This window comes from Miniopterus natalensis, chromosome 1 (assembly GCF_054644295.1).
Source record: "Miniopterus natalensis isolate mMinNat1 chromosome 1, mMinNat1.hap1, whole genome shotgun sequence".
Classification (NCBI taxonomy): domain Eukaryota; kingdom Metazoa; phylum Chordata; class Mammalia; order Chiroptera; family Miniopteridae; genus Miniopterus; species Miniopterus natalensis.
The window spans coordinates 54666841-54689992 of NC_142081.1; the positions used below are offsets into that span (position 1 = coordinate 54666841).

Here is a 23152-nt window from a genome sequence, read left to right on the forward strand (position 1 = left end):
TTTACCTACATAATGCGGTTATGGTGAGGATTAAATTAATGTAAGGGCATAAACTAGTTACTAGCATAAATAAGCACTCAGTAAATGCTAAGTATTGTGTTGTGATTATTATAATTATTTTAGCTAAAAATAATAGAAGACCCAAAGAACACATACGGTTGACGCTGGGCAGTGCTCGGGCTGAACCTTAGGAGGCGGGCCCAGCCAGTCAGGGAGGGGCTCAAGTACTCTGATACGGAGCTTGAACACAACTCTACAAGTAAAGCAAAAGGTCATTCAAACAGGTAGAAATGAGGCTTGACAGAACTCTCTTTTTTGACTTGAAAAGAGAGCTGTCAAAAGGACAGGAGGGAAGAGAAAGGTAGTTCTGGAACAAAAAGTTGGCACTGTGGTGGGTTGCGGACTTTGAGCTCTGCCCAGGTCCTCTTGGGTCCTCTCTACTGTTCCCACGCACCCTTCCCCCAGCCTCTGCGCTCTTGTCCTTCTCAGAGCCATACCTGCAACTCTCTCCTGAGGGCTCTCCGAGGGCTACTGAAGGCCCTGGGTGTGGTCAGACATTTCTGCAGAGTGACAGAAATGTCTGGGAATTCACAAACCCCCAGGAGACCTTACCTAGGATTGACCCGTGCAGGCCTAGGAAAGCCCAGCTCCCACTCTTCAGTGCAACAAACCCTACGGTGTCATTTATGTTCCAGAGTTCCCCATGGCCTCAGGCTGGGACTTGGCCTGAACTCACATACTCCCTGGACTTCTCTGTCCACGTTTGTCTTCCTCCCTCCCTTGCTGGCTTCTTCTGGGCCCCCTCTTTAGTAACTGCTCACACTCACACGCTCATTTCAGGGTTTGCTTCCGCAGGACCTCCTGGGGGCCAGAAGATTTTCCTTGGAGAGAGGCAGTAAAAGGCCAATGGTACTAAAGAGAAACTCAGCTCTCTAGGCTTGGGCTGAATCTCCAGCGGTTTCTGAGTTGGGCTGAGTGGCTGGGATAGGCTGAATTTCCTGGCTCCAAGACTCTCCTCTTTCACATTCAGGACAGAAGCAGCATTAGAGGAAAGCTCTTGGAAAGCAAGCAGAATTTCAGCCTCAGGCGGACATGAGGAAGCTGAACTTTGGTTACCCTTACCTCCTGTGAATGAGGGTAGCTGAATCGGCAATCTCTCCCTTATTTTCAATGGCTGGTTTGCCCTGCATGGATTTGAGAGGCTCACTGGTTTAAAGCTACCACAAAAGGTTTGGTCAGGAAGTCATTTATAACCTCAACCACCAGCCATTTACCCTAATGATTCTGGGGTGAGTTTTTGGTCATGTTGAATCAGCCCTCTCCATGGTGCCACTAGGAACTTCCAGCTCATTAACAGAACCCTCTGAGTTACTACCCCACCTATCAAGGGGACAGAGGCTCCCAGCTCTCACAGTCTCTGGAAATTAGGGGTGGGGTTAAAGTGTCCTGATTGAAGACTAATTACTTCTTAGTTTTCATGAACTTTTCACTCTGCGAAGTGCTTTCAGGTGTGCTGCCCTGGTAGCTCTTCATGATAATATTCTGAAGAAGGTGAAATGGATTAAATTGTGTCCAATAGACAGGAGAAAAACTGAGGCCAAGAAAGGTCAAGTGAGGTCCTTAGAGCAACAGAAAGGGAAAATATAGAGCTGAGAGCCACATCGAATCAGAATTTTCTGATTTTACGCTCTGTGCAGAGGAGGTGGGGCTGGGGGAGTGGGATGAGATCCAGGAGCATCTAAGAGCAGCATGTAAAGTGAGATAAACTGCGGCTGTGAACTCAGACTCTCTGGGGCTCCCAGATATCGCCCACAGCCCCAAACTGGCTCTATCCAAAACAGCTGCTCTCTGCACAGGTTTGGTCTTCTTTGCCAAGTCATTACTGGTGACTCACTGGGCTTATGTATTTAGCTAAATCAGCTAAAGTAAATATTCTGTCTTGGGAGAAGAGTTAGGACATGTAGAGCTTATAATTCACACATTTCTATTTCTCCTCCTGATTGTGGTTTATGACATTAGAAGATCCTTTTGTTCTGTTTAGCAGAAGGTTAGAGACGAGTATCTATGATGCAAGTGAGCGCTGCAGGTCTGAGCTGGTGGCATCCTCGCCTGCTGCAGCGGGTGCCCGAGCAGGCGTGCACATGCGTTCACCCAGGGCAGGTCTGAGAAAATGCCACCGTCTACACTGGAACGGGGGGGTTCCTTCTAGGATATTTTCTCACCACTGAGAGTGAACTAACGAGGGTATAAGGTCCCCATCTATGTGAGTTGTATGCTTGTTGTGTGTATCACCTGGGTGTCTTCTCATTTGACCCTGTGTGTTGCCCAGAGTCCTTCTCCCCCTGCCTTTAGGTCCCGCCTGTCACACACATTTGGGACTCTATGCTGTCAAGAGCTGGGGCACAGGATGGCCTGTGGCAGGACACTCAGGCTGGGGATCTCTTCACAGGACTCGTCACGAGTCATCCAGCCTGGGGTCAGATTAGAGTTTGGTGTGTCCCAGCTTTCCCGTGCCCTGATGAATGGGTGGGTAGCCCAAACCTCTCCAATCCCTGGGTGAAAAACATGCCCACAATGAACTAATATTTGAAAAACAGAACATAATTTTTTTGAAAAAAGGCAAGCACAACCACTCAACTGCAACAACCGCCCCCTAATTTATTACCTTTAGTGCCTGCTAGGTCCTGGTGCGCTGAGAGCGCGATGAAAGAGGGAAGATGGATACGGAACGTCAGCACAGCTGGCTGCTTCGGTCTTAAAAATAACCCAGGACTGAATCAATAAGTAACCAGAGGCGGCATGTTCATCTTAATTTTTAAACTTTCAATATTAGTTATTCTTCCCCCGTGCCCTGAAATTAAGAGTCTCCATGGCCTTGATACCGAGAACGAAGTGGGCAGAGTGCTCCTGTGTGAAGCAGGTGCTCTCGCCCCCCAGCCAGGCGCCCCGCCTCCTCCCCTCGTGGGCCCGCCCTCTCTAGCACACCCACACGACAGGGCTAGAGCCTTGGCAAAAGGAAACACGCAGTTAGAGGGCTCAAAACACCACCTGCACATGCCCAGGTTGGGCACGCATTAGGCATAAGCCTTGTGAGATTGCTATTTAGGATGTTAGTGCAGTCTTCTACTGCATTAACAGATGCTTAGTTTTCAGGCAAAGGAGATGAGAGTGTCGTGTCGCAGGGCTGAGACCTGCTAGAACCATGTCTCGGGTGTTAAGTTCAGATGTGGGTGCCACATTTTACACTGCTAACTTCACGGTCACCCCTTTTCTAAGACATATTGTTCCCTCACTCACATCCTGTATTAATTATCAGATGTAACATGAATGGGGAGAGAAAGTAAATTAAAATAATAAAATCTGGGTTTGAAAGGTCCTCAAAAGAAATCTGTGTCCTTGACTTTGAATCTCCCAGGCCAACAAAAATGACGTAATGTTGCTAATCTTAGATATTTCCTAGTGAAGATGTTATAAAAAACAAAGACAAAAACTCCATTTACTTTTATCACTTTATTTTTAAAAAGGCATTTTAATGCCCCAAATTCAGACTAAAGAGCAGTCTTTTAAGCTAGTTTCTCAGACATTAGTGAGCATCCAAATCAGAAAGACAGCTTCCTGGGCCTCACCTCCAAAAATGTTGATTCAAAAGGCCTGGGGGCCTGAATTCTATATTCCTAATAAGTCCACAGATCTTGTTGATACTGCTGGTCTATGGGCCATGTGTCAAGGAGCACCTCTATGAAGAAAATGAGTCAGCTTGGTTAGAACTCTCTACCTTGTACTTTGTCCAAGTCCAAGGAACACTTCCTCTTACATGGACTCTGGTCCTGCAGATCCCACTGACCAAGTGTAACTTCTCACCTGATGCCACACCCCTTCACTGCATATATAAGCATGCCTTATCCATGGGTTCAAACAATCCCACCCTCTGGCATATAGCTTTCATTAAAGGTTTGCGGATAGATGCAAGGCTCTCCTCTACCACCCACCCAACATGCTCATTGAGTTCGTAGCTTAATTCCCTCTGAAGGGCAGAATTGGGGATAACCAGGAGGGAAGGCACTAGAGACAGGGAAGTAGTGTCTGTCTAGCCTAAATGATGACTCATATAAATCTTCCTTTAGTTGTCTGGCTGTTTTTGCCAGAGTTTCAGTGCCTTGGAAAGCACCTGGCCTACAAAGGTGCCTGTGGCTGAGTCCTGCAGCGTGTTATCTACTGACTTCCCCCTTGATCCACCTTTACTCACTAGGGCACCAGCTCACAGCTCTTCTGGCCCCAGGTCCAACTCCAGACCTGCCACCTTTACCTGCATCCAGGAAGGGACCCGAATGGAAAGAGTTAGTTCTATTATATCAGACTATTATTTATAAGGCACGCTCACATATATCATCTCTTTCGATCTTCAAACCAACCCTAAAGAAAGTTACTAGTGCTCCACATTTTCAGATGAAGAAACTGACATTTACCCTCAGCATACGGGTGTTCAGTTACCCAGGAAGTTCTTCTCTTTCCCAGCAGTCTTTCCCCTCTGGCTGCACCGCACACTTACTTTTGAGATTATTCTCATTCAGTCCCCTTACTCTTTCTAGCCTTTCCAACACAGAGAGGTGGCGAAGGTCAAACGTGAAGCTAAATACAGAGCGGAGATTAACTCTACTATTTCTATAATAGGAAAAACATCCCAAATCCCTATAGCTGCATCACAGAAAAGAGACCCAATTAATTCAGTGACAAGATCAGCCATATTGATCGGCTGAAGAGTCAAGTGGACAATACAAGTCATTGATTGAATGTTTTATTTTCCAGAGGCTTGTGTAGACATAGCCACAGGCAAGTCTCCTCTGAAAGTGTTTCCATAGCACCAGCCAATTGGTTTGCTGTCCAGCCTCCTCTGTTTCACCTGGCAGTCCTTTCAGAACCTGGGTCGGAGGTCTGCTTGCCCAGGTCAGGATCCTAGCACCTCTTCTTGGATTGGATTGCTTTTCAAACAAATGGGCTTGTCTTTCAGGACAGCCTTATTTCAATTACTAAGTACCTGTTGACTCTATACATCTACAAATTGCTATGCTCCTTGTTAGTTAGCAATCTAAGCACTGAAAGAGGACCAGTGGTGTTACCCCCAACTTACAGACAGATAGGGCATTGAAGCCTAGAGAGGTTAGGTCACCCAGCAAGCCAGACTGGGCCAAAATTGCTTCTCCCCATTTGGATATTCTCTGAACTGTCTTCCACCTTTATGGGGATAAATCGATGAAGATGCATTAACCTTGAGATACAACTCAATTAAGGAAGAACAGACAGGAATTAGAAGAGACATCTTATCAGGACCATACCAAATGGATGCCTAATGAAATCTCAATAGGAGGAAATAAACTCCAATGAGAGGGAGATGTTAAGAGTACCTAAGGTTATACAGTTTCTAGCCTGTACTTTGTGCCAGGCACTGTTCTAAGTGCCCATATAGATTCACTCAGTTAATCCCTACTTTAGCCCTAACAGTTAGGTACCATCCCATTTTACAGGTGAAAAACTGAGTCTTGCCCAAGGTAATTTACTCTAGGTCAACAAATCTTGAATATAAACCAAGTAACTTAACTCTGCAGGTATGTTTAGACACTGTGCTATATGCATCTTAAAGAAAGAGAAAATGTTCTACAATACTATTTCTTTATGTTTTAAAGTGGAAAGAGTACAAAGAGACCAAACCAGACCAAACTAAACCAAACATATAAACTTGGTCACTGTCTTCTTTCCTTAAAGCCTATTTCTATTACAGTAGGAGTGAGGAACCTTTTTTCTGCCAAAGTCATTTGGTTATTTATAACATCATCCCCGGGCCATACAAAATTATCAACTTAAAAATTAGCTATGACAAAAGCTCCTAGATTTATTGAATTTCGAGTCCTGCCTGCAGTTGCCTTGGTAGGGCAAGACCAAATGATTTTGCAGGCTGTATACAGCCTGTAGGCTTGACGTTCCCCATCCCTGTATTACTGTGTCACATTCAAAATAATATAAATTTTTACTGACCCCTTCTAAAGAGACAACAGAGAGGGAGAATTTCATCACTCAACATGGCAAAACTTTGTCCCATTAGCAACTATTTTTCTTTTTTAAAAAATTCTCACCTGAGGATATGTTTTTTTAATTAACTTTTCAGAGAGGGGAAGGGAGAGGGGAAGAAAGAGAAAAACATCGATCAGCTGCCTCCTGCACACACCCTGACCGGGGATGGAACCTGCAACCTGGGTATGTGCCCTGACCAGGAATCAAACCCGAGACCTTACATTATCCCATAATCAACTACTAACTGTGATTTTCTCAGCCAGTTTCTTACAAACCTTCAAGCAACAGCCTGGAGTCTGAAGGATGAATTTATTTTCTCCTACAGACTCTAATAACCTTGGAGGAGACCTTGAAGAAGCAGTAATAAGCTCCAGCTTCTGAGAGAAATTCTGAACTCAACTAACAATGAGATCAAGGTGGAGCTGAAGACTTTGGCAGGTGACTCACTGTTGAGCTGATAGAAGGCTCAGGCCTGCTAATGTTCACGCCTGGGAGCTCAGTTTGCTGCTGTAAGTCTTGGCCCTGGGCTAATATGTGACTAGAAATTCAGGTGTTAAAAGCATGTATGCCAAAACCAGCTGTTTCTTAGCAGCTGAGCTAAAGCAGCTGAGGGAGTCTGAAATACCTCTCAGCACATGGGCAGTGCTGCCTGAAAGTCATAGAACTGTTGAGAGAAGATGGGAAGGCTGTGGTTTGAATTCCATAAAGGGGGAAGGGAGCAGGGAGTTAAAAAAGAAAGGTGTACATTTGTCACCGGGTGTACAGTCTTTTATTTTTAACATATACCTTTCCACCTTGGATACTAGGAGTTCCAGCACACAAAAAGAACACATCCAAACTGTCAAACCCAAACCTCTCGTGCATGCATCCTTCACCTACATAAATATCTACACAATTAAACAGCACCCTCTCCAGGCTCACCTGTAGTTTTGTCTTCAGGCTCAGCTCTCTAGTGAGCAATGGCATGAAGTCAACAATCCACACACTCTTCTTTTAAGCACCTACATTGTGCCACCGCCACAGCGGGCACTGGAAATAGAGATTTTTTTCTAAAGTTTAGGTCTAGATATTTGAGGACAGTTGAAAGAGAGTAAGAGGTCAATAAATGACCAATTCAAATATGACTTAATTATACTCAAGTGTGCACAGAGGCCCAAAACTACCCCGAATGGATATAGCTAATCTACAGGAAGGATTCAGGGAGGAGGTAGAAAATGAATATCTGAATTGGGCCTTGACATGGGTTAGGAGTTTATCAGGTGTTCAGAAGAATAATTTTCAGCAATTGACTAGTGCATGATATATATATTTTGCCTGAAAATGCAAAGCTCATGTCCATTTCCAATTTTTAACAATCCGTCTGAAGTGGTTTTCATATTTTCGTTATTAATACAAATGCTTTCACAAAGAGAACATTTCTGTGCAGTCCTTGCATGAGTGTTAAATAAAACAGAAATTCTCTCTTACGTGTGGCATACTTTCTTTTCCCTTTATTATTGCCATTTGGATTGATGTGGTAATAAAAGATCCTGGAACTAACTATTCAAATATAATAGAATTCATATCCTTTGGGTCTTCCTTATTTGTTCGCTGGAATAAAAATATTTTTTGGAATAGGTGAAAAAGAAACCTTAAAGCTTCCTCATTTTTGTAAAATAAGCACATGAGCAGACATTTAAAAAAAAAACGCTTAAGTTTGTGTGTACATAAATGTAGTCCTAATTTTATAGGTAAGAACACAGGAAACTATGAAGAAGCCATCATATGGGGAGTCATGATGGTTGGCATGTACTGGGCTGAAGGGAACTTTCCCAGAATGCCCTGGGATTCACCCTGAAGTCCAATCATTTCAGGTTTACTCTTAATAGGTCATGACTGACATATACCAGGGCCTTGAAAAAAAGTATATGTTGAATATTGAGCAAATATTAAAAACAATGGCCAATATTGGTAAACAATGGCAAAAAAAGAAAATCTAATGCTTTGTGGTAGTGCTCTGGGTTCTCCAGGAACACTGTGCAGCCTGGATTTAAATGTCTTAGACTAAGGCATTCTCTCAAATGAGTGTAAATGCACTCTATGTTTACACAACCTATGTGACATATTTTTCTCAAAAATTTCATCATTTATCTCATTTCATCATTAGGTTAGCTATAACATACGTACCATTATTAATCCATTTTACATGCAAGAAGATAGAGGCTCCAAAGATGAAGTAACTTAAGGTTGCACATCCCAAACGGCAGAGTCTGAATTTAAACATAGGGAGCTCTGACTCCTGAGCCTTGCACTCCATTCCTGCGCGTCCTGCCCTGTGCCAGCTCCCAGACCCACACAGATCCCAGGTGGAAACTCGCAGGGCGCTCGCAGCGACCACACTGGGCAGTGGACACTTAGGAAGACTGGGAGGACTGTGCAGACAGATGTGTAGGAGGCGGGGTGACACGGAGGGGGGCCCATCTGTTTGGGTCTCTGGCTCATTCAGGATCCAAGTAACTTTAGACAGGGAACCCTGCTCTCAGAGGAGATCTGGAGGCCGAAGAGAAAGAAAGATTTGAGCTACAAAACACTTAAATCAGGCTTGTGGACTCAGAAGAGGGATTCGGCACTTGGTAGGACAAACCGACCAGCCGTAGCAGTGCCGACCCATCTGGCTGTCGAAGCGGTTCGGGTTGGCCTGCGCGACTGCAGGCGGGGAGACTCCCGCGTCCGCTGCGGGAGGTGCTTCTTGACCAACCAGAACGGGCCAGGAAGCGGCTGGGGACACTCTCTGCAGCCAAGTGAGGAGCAGAGTTCTCTGCGTTCCTTTTTACTCCACTCAATCTTTGTTTTTTGTTTTGTCGCATTTTGTTTAGGTTTCTGTAAAAGGGCCTTTCCAGCCCCCACCCACAAACTAGCTGACATTTTCAAGGATTAAAACTGGATATGAAAGAGCTTAACTGCCACCTAATACTAATTGTACTAAGTTCAAATATCCCCCCAAATAATAACATTAATTTTAAATAAACTTTGGGGGAGGCTCTCAAAGGTCCAGATATACTGGGTTTATAAACATCTTCTTTATTTACAATCTACCCTGTAAGCACCATGATGACAAAGGCCACATGTTACCCTCTTAGTATCTGACCCCAAACTGAGTGCTACCTAGTATTTTTGTATTATAAATGTATTTTTTCCATCTTCCTCCAATAGAATTTGAAGCACCAGAGAGAGACTTTCTCTGTCTTGTTAGCTGCTGTATCCCCAACATTTGGAAGGGTACCTGTCACACAGATGAGCTCATTAATATGTGATGATGAATGAAGGACATATTAATTACAGAGTGCTAAGCTAGAAATACAGGACAGACTTAAGATGTTTCCTAATAAAGGAAAAATGAAGTTTAAAGACTCCCCCCCAACAACTGAAGGGTTAAAACAAACAGTGGGTTGAGATGAAATCTGTTTATTTAGCAAATGTTTGTCTGCGAGGAAGGGAGCTGGGGGTAGGTATCTCTCAATGCTGTGTTTGTAGCAGTTATTTAGCTGTTACGTAAATGTACATTTTTAAAGTTCTTTAGATTTTAGACTTTCTTTCAGATATAATTAACAAAGAAATAATTTGTAGTTTTATACTCCATATAGCTTAAAACTCACTGCCATGAAACAACATTATCTATGCTTCTCATAAATACATTGACATCCGTTCTAAACCATTGTACACTCTATGTTAGTGTTGTTGAGGTTTTTAATAACTTCAAGATCTAGAGAAGCAGTTAGAAAACTTTCAGATTGTAGCAAATTGCCAAGAGAACGAAGGTTTGATAGCACTTCACTTACAAAAACCCACTTATTTGTCAAGCTCAATTACCCAGAATAAAACTTTTCAAAGTAAAAAATATAAGCAAAGAAAAGGTCTTTGCTCAAAAGGAAAACAGAGAAAAAACTCGTGGATACAGACAACAGTGTGTGTGTGTGTGGGGGGGGGGCTGGGGATGGAAGACTGTAAAGAGGGATAAATGGTGATGGAAAGAGACTTGACTTGGGGTGGTGAACACACAATACAGAGTACAGGTGATGTGTTGTGGAATTGTGCACCTGAAACCTGTATAATTTTGTTAACCAGTGTCACCCTAATAAATGCAATAAAAAGTGAAAAAAAGGCCTTTACATTGTCAAAACAGTCTTCATAAGAGCCTGAGTACTGAAGTCCATGCCCTTGATCCATACAAAAACTCCTGGGGCCCCTGCTCTCTGGCAGATGCCAACCAGGAGTTTCCAAACCCAGGCACAATGCAAGGGGCAAGTGAGAAGGGCTTCAGGGCCGCTGGAGACAGTGAGAAACAATAGCAAAGAGCCAGGAAATTAGAGAAAATAGGTAATATCCATGAAAACGAGCACAAGGTGTCTACAAGCTTCTTCCCTCCTGGAATTATTTTGAACAAGCGCTTTTTGACCATACCAGTTTTCTCAATGCAAAAATTTATTGTGTTAACTTTGCCTTGAAGGAAGAAACACATTGAACTTCTTCTGTTCAGGTAGCCAAGGGACAACTGCATTGTGTATGCATCTCATTTTCAAAAATGCTTATTTTCTCAGTAGAAAGTTCTATCTTAGTCACCGTGAGCCTGGAGATTTGGCCAATGTCTTTATTGCTAGATATTTAGGATATAAAAAAAAAAGGCAAGATATCTTGCAACTGAAATGTAGAAAAGCACAAAGACTATAGTATATTTTACATTCTGAGGTAAAGTCCTAGACTCTGTGTGTGTGCGTGTGTAGGAAGGTCGGGTGGGTAAACTAATCAATCGCATGCTGCCTGACGCAGGTGCCTTTGCTGTTGTTTCCATTACGGTGGCGTTTCACGTGCTTTCGCTCAGTGCTGCAGGCATTAGGAACGACGACACAGCTTCAGTCATCTGTGTGCCATTTGCCATATGAAGACATATGTTCTGAACATATCTAGCCGTTTTAAAATAGTTTTAACTGCCCTATAACATAAAGTCACTCCTTAAATAGCTTAATCCACTTTGAAGTGAGCTACACAAGCATCTGTTTTCTCTGCCTGTCCCGCTCTCCTTCATTCTTCTATGTACATTGGAAACAATCATATTGGGCATTTCCATAGTTTATTAACTAGATTCTTTAGCAGTAGAAAATTAAGGAAGTGCTGAGAAAATGTCTTCTTTAACATTTCAGCACAGAGTATTACTATTAAGAGTTTGGAAGAAAAATGGTACCAAGCATAAATTATTATACTATGAGCGCAGAAGATAATATATCTAGAAAGGAAGAAGATTATGGAAAAGTATTTCTTCAAAAGGGAAAGGAACTATAAATGTGCATTGTGGTGGGATTGTAGCTTGAGCCTCAGCCTGTTGTCGTTCATTGCTAAGGTTCAGACATGCCTGCAAATTTTTATCACACATGCAGTAAAATATATAAGAAAAGTTTATTCAAATAGAATGCAACCATTTTCTTAGGGGTGGGGGGATGTCGTTAAAGGCGAATCCACTGTTGGAATGTGTGTTGAACTTACATGGTGGTGCAATAGAAGTCTGGCAGGGGTACGGTCGGGGGCAGGCAGTGGGATTGTCTTTTTCTGGAAAGAAGCTGTCCCAGGGGAGGAGAGACTCAGTTGAGATGCTCTTGCTCATGTAAAATTCTTAAGTGCTGGTGAGGAGCGGAGAGTCTGCTTATGACATCCTGTCTATGACTTGAATCAGCCTCTGACCCAGTACCTTGGAAACATGGCCAGGTCCTGGGGGAAGAGAGGGTTACCAGCAAAATCTGAAAGCACCTAAACTACATGACTCAGTGGGATTCAAGCAACGCTTCTTTAGGACTCCGCTTTAACCACGGAAGAAATCCATCATCCTTACTCTTTTGAAGGCTACGGGACAGTCTGTATATTTTCAAAGCAACCACCAGGAGATTATAACCAGGCCAGATAAGGCAGCAAGAAAGACAAGGCCATCAGGCGGAACACAGCACGTGTACAGTGCCTGGCGGGGACTGCAGCAAGCAGTGGGGCCATCGAAAGAGGAGAGGCAGTGCTCCACAGCGCGAGGGTGTGCCACCCCTGGTGGAGCTCACGTAAATACGTGTGCTGTGAAAGTTGCGCCTGAGCGCAGGTGAGACCACCTGGAGGGGCCCAGGGCTTGGGGAGAGGAAAACTGACAGAGTACTGGAGTTCCTGCCAGAGTAGGTAGGGGATGCAGCTAGGTTAGCTGGGTGATAGGTGTTCCTAAGTCCCATGATTTACCTAAGTCATTTAAGTGCAGAAAGACTTCAATTTTAAATAAGTTTTAGAAGCAGTGAACTTCAGAGATCCCTTTTGGGGTCAATTAAAACATGCACATGTGCCTTCAAATGGTTAAGGGAGTCGATCCTCAACAGAGGGGCAGCTAAGCTGCTGCATACCCAAACAGGGAGATATTGATAAAATGGCTTCTGAAAAGGGCTTCTGTTTTCTGTTCTTAAACTGATGAACCCATTTGTATTTTATACCAAGATCTGTATGCACAGACGCAGGATGCTAACGATTAGTCAATTCTGCTCAAAATATAGATCTTAACATAGTTTTTCCTGCTGGAGTATGGTATACACTCACCTTCCTTCCCTCTATACCTTCTTATATTGCTTATTTAAAGTTTTATTTTTTAAACTGTATGTGAGGGACCATGTAGATAATAAAAATGCATAAGACATGGTCAGTACTCTTGCGGCTACTCCAGTGTTCTCTTTGTTACACAATCAGAATCATCAGAATAAGTAGTTTGGCCACTTAAACATCTCAAGTCTGAAGTCAGTGAAAATTCACGATGTAATTTTAAACTATTGCATTTAGTGTTTGGGTGAGTTCAATGACTTGATATGAAGAACACATCAAGTCCTTAATTAGGGTAAAATATATGAATACAGAATAACTGGACTAATATATATGAATGCAGGCTAAATGATTGCAGAGTGCACTGTAATAGTCCCAGGAGGAAGTGTTTTGTGATTATTTTCATCCAATATATAGTTTTTCCTTTAGGAAGTCATTAGGGATATTACAATACAATGCAAAGGGAACAGGATTCTACATACAGATGTTCATTTAGTTGTGCCCAAAACATACCTGATATATATATATTTCAACTACGTGAAATATTGATTTTGGGGAAGGAGGAGATTGAGATATTTTGTTGAATGTGGATCCAGAGAAAATCTTATATAAAAGTTATACACCCATAACTTGTAAATCATATATACTTATAGGTAAAAATAATATATAGTGCGTTCATGGCCAAATATAGGAGGTTATTTGATGTTTGTCCAAAGAGGTAGGGAGAGAGTTCTTATTCTATTGTTGAACTCTACAGACAAAAACTCCCCTGTGAGTAAAACCAGCCCTGGTATATGTTAATCAGCCTAGTTCTTAGTCATTAACAGGTCATTGAGATTAAGATAGGAAAGGTAATTTCTAGTGATCAAGCCTAGCGGAGAGAAGTTTATGAATCAATAAAAGATTGGATTAAAGACTTTTATACTTTTAAAATCACCTAAGTAAATAAATTACCATGAAGTCCCTTTAAGGAAATGGCAGAGAATCCAAGTCCATGCCCACTTGGCATAGAAATGAGCCATTCTACAGCCCTATTATCTTGACTGCAATAAGAACAGTCTCTGTTTACATACAAGCTGGAAAAGTTTTGAATAATAATCTTGAGAGCAGGGAACATACTACACTCTCTGAGGCCAAATTATGACCTCACGTATGTCACAGACAGTACAAAGAGCCCCAAAAAGGATAAGAAATGGATAAAGAGAAGAGACAGAAAAACAAAGTGGCCAGAGGAACGTTTAGCAGGGCCCAGCACAAGTCTGGCAGCTCCTCCCTAGGCCTCCTGTCTGTCTGCAGAAGCAACACTCATCAATCAACCACCAGCTTCTCTCTCCTCAGAGCAATGCCAGTGAGCCCCTTCCCATGACTTACCAATACCAGATATGTCAAGGCAAATAAGCTATAAGCCCATATTCCAGGGTTCTCCAAAACAGCTTCTTCTCATTAAAACAGGGCTTCTCATTTGCAATATTAACAAAATAGAAAACTGTATCTTTTTAAAAAATTAAAGTATTACAGATGTTCCTCTTCTTCCCCGCCAATGGATCCCCTCCACCCCAGATCCCCCCCCCCCCCAGGTCTTCCCCTTACTAATGTCTGCGTCCATGGGTTATGCACATATACATGTAAGTTCTTTGATTAATCTCCCCCCTCCCTACCTTCCCTCTGAGATCCCTCAGTCTGTTCCATGTCTCTGGATCTATTTTGTTCATTGGTTTATTTTGTTCACTATATTCCACATATGAATGAGATCCTGTGATACTTGTCTTTCTCTGACTGGCTTATTTCACTTAGCATAAAACTCTCCAGTTCCATCCATGCTGTCCCAAAGGATAAGAGATCCTTCTTTTTCAATGGCCACATAGTATTCCATGGTGTAAATGTACCACAGCTTTTTTATCCACTCATCTACTGATGGCACTTGGGCTGTTTCCAGATTTTAGCTATTGTAAATTGCACTGCTATGAACATAGGGGTGCATAAATTCAGAAAACTGTATCTTAATTCAGTACTATTCAATAAAAACATTTTCTTAAACACATTGGCACTTTCTCCTTGAAATCAGTAATACTCTGCTCCTTGACATGTGTATTTATTTATTTGTTGTAAATAAAAGATAAGTAGATAATTACTTATGGTAGCAGAGGAAAAATACACCAGCTGGTAGGTATAGTACACATGTGGAAACGGACAAGCACTGAGGAGTTCTGGACTGAAATCTGCTGTCCCTAACTTGCTTTGTAACCATAAGATAGTCTCTTAATCTATCTCGGTCTCGGTGTCTCTACATATCATTTGAGTGAGTAGAAACTTTATCATTTTTGTTAGATGATCTGTGATCTATTCACATCAACTCCAAAATGTAGTGCCAGAGATATTATTTTGAGCATTAGAGTACGTGGTGACTGACTGAGGAGCCATATACAGTGGTACCTTGGTTTTCAAACGTCTCCATTTACGAACATTTCAGTTTATGAATGGCATAAACCCAGAGGTAAATGCTTCAGTTTTCGAACACGCCTCGGAAGTCGAAAGTGCCCCACGGCTTCCGCTGAGGGCAGGATCCTGAGGCCTACCCGTCGGCTGTGGCTCCCTCTGTTTTCGAACATTTCAGAATTCGAATGGTCTTCCGGAACAGATTACATTAGAAAACCGAGGGACCACTGTAATTTTAATATACTTAAAACAAAAGAAATATAAGCTCTTACTGTCTCCAAATCAATTAAACATATCTCAAGGCACTTGGCCGCATCTTCACCAAAAACATCTGACATGATCCTTATCACTTGATTTAAGCAGTTTTCTTTGAGCCTTCCTAGAATTGTGAACATTTTAGGACCAGAAGGTGCAATGCAGATCATCTCTCTTGACTTTCATATTTTAGAGACTAGAGATGAGAAAACTGAGCTCATGGGACAACTCAGCAGCAAGAACAATACTAGAGTCCAGATCCCATGGTTTGTGCCGTGTGATCTCTCCATTGCCAGAGGCCACTTGTAGAAATTTGAGTTGGAAACATGGCCCATCATTAGGCCTTGAGAATTCCAGCTAGGATCATGAGCAGGCTTTCATTTCAACAGCTCATATGTTCAAGGGCCACCAGGGGGTTAGTAATATAAATAGATACGATGTCATCATCTAACCAAGAAATCATATTCTTGATCATACACAAGCCACAGTCAAGGGGATGCCAGATTTCCTTGAAACAACTGTAGATAAAAGAAGAAAAATCACAGCAGATGTGTAGCCAGCCTCCAGGGACCCCTGCTTCTTGGTAGTCATGCCCTTGTGTGGTTCCCCTCCACACTGTATCAGAATGGGTCTGTGTGACCAACAGAATACTGCAGAAGTCACGGTATGCCACTTCTGAGGCTAGCTCATAAATGTTAATTGGGTTTTGTCCCTGGTTTCTGATACAGAGCTCCTAAAGCCCTTGAAATTTCCTGATAAGGGTGATAGAAATGTATTTTATTATAATGAGGTGATTCGTGGCAGCCCCTAGATAGTTTCAGGATAGGGGCTGGTCACCAAAAAGAACAAGTCTCATTAGAAGCTTAAAACTTTCAGCTCCACCCCTGAATCCTCTAAAAAGGGGAGAGGGGCTGGTGATTTAGTTAAACACCAAAGGCTGATGATTTAATCAACCATGCCTACTAAAGGAAACCTCCATAAAGGACAGGTTTTGAGCCGCTTCCACCTTGGTGAGAACATCGACGTGCTTGGAGGGTGGTGCCCCTGGAGAGAGCATGGAAGTTCCAAGTCCTGCCACCCTCTCGCCTACAGTTACGACCCTAGTCACTCATATGCTTATTGTCCGATATCGCAGCATGTTTTCTTCAGGCCCAAGCTGGGCCAGAGGCTTACAATGGTTAGAGAAAAACTAAAGAGAGAGCGAACACTATACAATGTTTAACAAGTCATCCTGTCCCAGGAGGTCAGGGAATGAATTAAATGTTAGGAAAAACAGGAAAGAAGTCAGCAACATGGTGCCAGTCTTCAGATTTCTTAAACACTCAGCTGGACATAGAAAGTGCAGAAACATTAACCCAAGGGATAAAAGTAGGGCATGTTAAGAAGGACCATTTAAATTGCAAGGACTGGGGACTCGACAGAATGAGATGACCAGAGTAGATGGGCTTAATGATAATAAATATATGTATATATAATCCCTCGTATGGAATGGAATTTCATACTTATGAAGGACATCTTCCACATTTGTAATTTCGTTTGAGATACTTGTTATAAGGCATTTGGCTGGACAGATGTTAACTTCATTTTACAGATGAGCAAACTGGGACTCAGCAAGCTCTGTTGACTTGTTGAGTATCACAGAGCTGGCCAGTAGTGGAATATAACACAGCCCTGCTCTCCTCCACGTCTGTGAACTGTTTCCCTGGAAGAGGTAAGTTCTAAAGCAGGACTGGAAGCTTTAGAACGTAAAGTTTATTTGTCTACGACAAAGAAGACACACATCTAAGAGTGGCAATGAGTTGGGGCAGTCGTGGGAGAGCATGAAGATGTGTGGGAAGGAAATGATGAAGGCGGGTGGAAGAGTCCAGATAGAGAGTGGAAATTCCGAGTGTGAAATACCGATGCCACCCACTGTGACTAAAGGAGCCATTGATATTAGATAACAAATGCTCCCCTCCAACCCCTTGACTACATTTGCCTGCTATAGGACTTCACATGTGAGAAACCATGAAGAAAACACCAGTATCTTCACACAGCACGTCATCCAACGCAGGCGTATACAATCTCTCTTGGGCTTTTCTAAATCTTAGTCACAGTGAGTGACATCACTCTCAGTTCTTGTTCTCTGGGTCCTGTATCCAAGGCTTATATTCTGGTATGGACCAAAGGTGAACCTCTTTAATTCTTAGTGATAATTCATATTGTCACCCACACTGACCCCACATAAGCCAGTGCAAGGGAGGCGTTGCTCCAGTCAGCTTCCTCCACAGCGTGCAGGCAGGAGACGGTGTATGGGACCTGCATGTGGAACACGAGGCAAGGCCTCTGAAGGAATACTGGGTGGCAGCGGTTAGCATGAGATGCCAGGTGCGTACAGGGGACCGTTACGACGCTGTGATGCTAGGTTCACCTTTCCGTACAGACCTCACGTGGCCTGAAGCTTTCATGTTGAGAATGTACATTGATTTCTGTGCTTAAAAATAAGAAATTTATCACTCAATGAATAAAAACAAAAAACCCTCTACTAATATTCAATCTCTCCCTGCTGCCCTTCCTCCAACATTCTTATCTATTTTTATAAGCAACACTATTTTGGAGAAGTGAAAATTCTCGAAATCCTCCATCCCACCCACCGCTATCCCAAAGCCTGGACTTAGTGCGAAAGCTCTGTGGCTCTGACTCAGTAGAGCCAGTTATCCCCTTTAATTGGATTGATGGCGACAATTGTAATTACCTTAGATGAGACTGCCTGTAGCATAATTATACTTCCTTCATCAGCCTGAGATGGACTTGTGGAATTCATACAGAAGATGCCTCCAATTACTGAGGGGTTAAGGAGAGCATCATATTGCCTCACAAATCATGTTTGCTACAGTATAAGATTTTCAAAATTATGTAGGACGCTGACGGAATTATTCCTGTGAAGCGGCCACTCCAAAGACATTCCTGTTGGAGATATACTATATAGTGAGATGGCTACATTCCAGAGCTGTATTTTTATTTAAATAAAAGAAATATTTTTAAGGACCTAACTTAGACTACCAATAGTAAATCTGTATTTTCTCACTATTGAGTTGCTGCTTATCATTTATAACAGGTGATTATTATATAAGTGATTATATCCCAAAGACATGTTTACAAAGCATGCAATGCATAGTAAAGTTTAATTTACAGTTTCTTAAAGTAACAGTAAATAATAAGAGATAATTTTAAAATCCTAGTCTTTATAATAGATGGAGCCATAATTAATACCCAAGGAGCCAGCTGCTTTGCTACAATGATGTCTCTTTCTATTTTCCAATTAACACATGGAGAACTTTAAATTTTTTCCACTGGAAGCCCAGCCTCTAATCAGGACAAGGCTGCCAAATGTACTGCAAACACATGCAGTTTAGGAGAAATGGCGCAGACTGAAAACCCACCCCAATCTTATTAGCTTCAGCATTGCTCTCATTAAAAATAGAGCTGCTTGTGGGCTTCTCCTTCTCTAGCATATGAAACAGAACTTGGACATGTGCCCTTTTGAACAACTTATTCCTGTATTCACAAACCAGATGGTGCACATCAAATGCATCCTGATTTTCTAATGAAATAAAAAAGGGTTCCCAGTGTGTTCCTTAATGAGATTAACGCATCCTCCGTAGCTGGTTCTGACAGATCCTCCTGGAAAGTTAAACAACTTGGCGAAGGCTGTTTGCTGGACCCGGACAGGAAGGCTCGACCGAGCTGAGGGGCTGGGGCCATGCTGAGGGGCGCTCTGCATGTTAATTCTTCCAAGGCAGGCTTTAGCAGAGGTGCAAGCCCTGCCACAGCTGCTCACAAAGAAACCCCCTGCCTTTGAACATCAGAGACGGAGAGTCTGCTGTCTCATAAAAGGGCTAATCAAGCAAGAAAAAGAGTCTCAGTCTCTCTTGCACTCACTGGTCCAGTCCCTGCTTAGTCAAGCCATCAAGCCATATTCTGAGGGTGCCCTCATCACTAACTCTGCCAATAAAAACCTAATTCTGGGCACCATTTGAATGTTACTCTCATGACTTTGGGACACCGTGGAGCAATAATGTATTCAAAGTCAATAAAATTATGCTGGATTTTCCCAGCAAATTGGAGAAGAGTGTAATGTAGCTTACCTTGGAGAAGGTTGGTTTGTGTGGTCAAAAACCTGAAAAAAAGAAAAGAGAAATGAATTAATATTCTATTCCTTCTGACCTTTGTCACCACAATTGTCATTTTGCAATTCGATGTATCTCTTGCTTGAAGTAATAAAATGGTTTAAGCCAAGCTGGATTCTAACCTGAATCCAATTTCTGCATTTAATTCCACTATTAAGTTAGGAATAGGTTCAGCTGAGGGAAATAGACTTGAGTAAAAAACTGTGGTGGGTTAGATACTGTAGTTGTAAAACATTTTTTTGAACTTTCAACAACTGGAAGATCTCAGCTATGTCTTTTTTTTTTAAATTCTCCCTCCACAGATGAGAAAAAAAATTTCTTTGTGCTGAGACACCGTTTCACGGAATGCAACATCATATCTCATCTTTCTTCATGAACTGCTCTAATTTAACAGGTGGGCTGGAACAGCAGGCATTACCAACAGGTTCAGTCATATAACATCCACAACCTGGAAATAACAAGTGGGAAACTTCACATCCTACAAAATAAATCAGTCACTCCATCAATTCCATAAGCCTGAGAGTCTGAAAATTGAAGCAAGGTATTTTGAACAGCACTGTGCAAGAGCTATTGCTGAGTTAGATGCTCAGTTAAGCTGAGCACCATGTCTTGTTCCCAGTTTTCTTTGCAGAAGCAGTTACTTTATATTTTAAATATGTGTGTCCTCCAACTTTGGCAAGGAAGATTAATTGAAAATACCACTGCTACCACCAAGTGAGGCCATGGTCCATCAATACTCAAGGATTTGAAAAAACTTCCCCAAAGTCACATGATTCCCTGGGGCCCAGGAGCTTTTCCTCTCTCTGAGTTGTAAGAGTGCTTCTCTTCTTGGTGTTTTGCCACTGGGGGGAAAAAAGCATTTAGCAAACAGCTACCAAATTCATCAAAAGGTTAGGAATCTTTTTATTTTAGTGATTTTTCTTTATGGGCAAAATTGATTGGTTTACCTAGAACATGCTTAGCCTTAGGGCAGAAACAGTGCTTTGTACACAATAGTGGACTGGATTTAAAAAAGAAAAAGACAATCAACATTCGCAAATATAGTGAACCTCAAAAGTGGAAGCAGCAAGATAAAAAGCATGGTCTGAAAGCATACTAAAATTCTTGTATTTATTCAAAACCTAGTGCATGTTTAAATTGCATTGAATTATCGTGTGTGTACTGGCTCTTCATCTTGGTTGGAAATGTACTTACTTTATTGTTAAGTGGGTCAGGAACAGAAACTCACATACAGAAACCCAAGTCCAGAGACTCATCAGGTCAGGAAGCCCCAGACGCTGAGCAAGGGGCAAACTGGGAAAATAAGAACCTTGTCCCTGGGGTAATCTCTCCTCCCCTAGCATGTGACTGGTCATGCAGTTTAGACTCCCTGAGTGTTCCTCCCTAAAGAGGAACAAGATAGGACCACAGGCAAGGAAGCACAGAACAGACCGACAGATCTCCAGGGGAAAGGGGGGAAGGAGGGCGGTAAGAGATTAACCAAAGAACTTATAAGTATATATGAACACCCCATGGACACAGACAATGGACAGGTGGGGGCCTGGGGAGGGGTGGGAGATGGGTGCAGGGGGGTAAGAGGAGGAAATGGGGGGCCTCTGTAATACTCTCAACGGTAAATTAAAAAAAAAAAGATAACATCTAGGCCTGGGTTGTATTTCAGCTCCAGGTCCAGATAAGCAGCAAAACCAGACAAGTGGTGACGTGGCTGCCTCAGGACCAGGAGCATTGACTAATGGCCCCCCGCCCTGGCACCGGCCAATCAGTGGAGACCATGGCCCTGAAAGAGCACCCCTGGAAAGCTGATATTCTATTGAGACCCTCCCATGAGACCTTCCCTAAGGTTCCTGCCTGCAAGAAAGAGATAAACATGCTCAGGACAAAGGACCAGGACTTCACTCCCCATCAGGGGAGCACACCCTTGCCATCTCCATCCCTCTGAGGGGACCCCAGGAGACTTGAAACCAGGGGAGCAATGGGCAGGCGCAGCTCATCCCAGGCTTGCCCCTGAACCTGTCTCCAAGGCCCCTTCTCTCTCTGACTTCTCAGGGAGCCAAAGCAGCCAGGCCTCGGCTCTCCTGCTGCTTCTATGCTCTTTCTTGTTTCGCTGTCCCATTTATTCTTGTTGCCATCATGGACCCAATGCCCTTTTGCTCAGTGCTGTGTAGCCCTTCCCTTTGGATATCTCCATCCCCTTTTAACAAATTTAAATTGTCTTTATTCACCACCTGAGATGGCTATTTAGTCTGCCCATGCACCACCACCCCTGAACTTTCAGTTATGACATTTAAATTCACCTGGATAGATTACACTATCACCTTAGTTTCCTGAAACTCCATATATTTTTTGAGAAAACAAATTAAGGCGAGTGCTTCTCCAATTAATCCACAACCTCTATTGCTTCCCTCAATTTCCGCCCCCACAATGACTTTGAAACTACTTTCAGGAAGAGGATTCTCTAAGTGGAAAGTTTGTTGACCTTTCAGAAAAGACAAGGGGTGAAAAAGAGAAGCTAATTCCTTGCCACTGGCTAGAATAAAGTGAGAGGGACTATCTGAACCCTAGTGATATTAATCCTCTTTACTCTGATCTTATCTCTGACCCTCTTCTACTATTTATTGTTTGGCATTTGCAAGTACCATGCTCCCAGCACAGTGATTTGTCTCTTAGGGAAAGTGGTTTCTAAATGTAAGTGTACATAAGAATCCCTGAGGAGCTTATTCAAAATGCAGATTCCTGAGCTCCAACCCAGCTCGGTTAAACCTGAATCTCTAAAGAGTGGGCACCCAGGAATGTTCATTATCAATAAGCTTCCAGGGAATTATGATTAGGTGGTCATTAAATGAAAAGTGATCTTGGGCTGTGCCAAGCACCAAGTGCCAAGCCTTGGGTGGACAGCTTTAATAAGTTGACATCCTATCTTAGAGTATGTACTCAATAAATATTTCAGTTTGAAAAAAATAGTAATAATGTTATTGTCATAATTGGCTGGTTAATATTAATAAAGGAAAGAAAGCAAAGGGAAGCCAGACGTTATAAACACTGTCACATGGGCCACTTCACCAGGAAGCTACAGCTTCACACTCCCCAGGGAACCACCGGTCTGCTCCTTGCAGATCACTGGGGGAAGGCATGGATCAAAGGGGGGATCGGCCCACGTGCAGAGAAGTCTGGGCGATGTAGGGAAGGTACTTGCCTGTCAGTCTAGCCTGGGGGACAATGGATTAGCTAGGGGGTGAACCCCATGAGAAGCATGCAAAATCTTGAAAAGTTAATTGGTTAAGCTCCTGGTTAAAGCTCCAGACAAAGGAACCTGTTTCATCTTGCTCTCTCTTGCTTCGTGACCTGCACTCATCCGTGGGCTCGCCTGTTCTCTCTCCATAGTCATGTGGCCTTAAGCAGCCACCTGGCCATGGCTGTGCGGACCCCACACACAATGGACTGCAGCTGGGAACACAAGGTGAACTCACCAGATACTGGACTGGACTTTAATATGGAACAGAAATTCTGGGCAGTGGCCTTTATTCTGGCCCTGCTGAAGACAAGAATGGACTTTTTCCATGGATGGGAATGGGATTGGAGGGAAATCCCCTTAATTTTACATTATCAATAAAGCTTTCCACGAAAGCCCATCCTTTCAT

General features: G+C 42.8%; 1 protein-coding gene across 3 annotated transcripts in view; it reads right to left on the bottom strand.

Moving 5' to 3' along the window:
- Positions 1–23152, bottom strand: part of SEMA6D (semaphorin 6D) — a 478544-nt gene that overhangs the window by 136691 nt on the left and 318701 nt on the right. For all 3 annotated transcript variants that reach the window (XM_087821690.1, XM_087821678.1, XM_016211208.2), the window contains one exon: positions 19473–19504. The gene's annotated coding sequence lies outside the window, so the exon portion shown is untranslated. The remainder of the gene's footprint in view (positions 1–19472; positions 19505–23152) is intronic.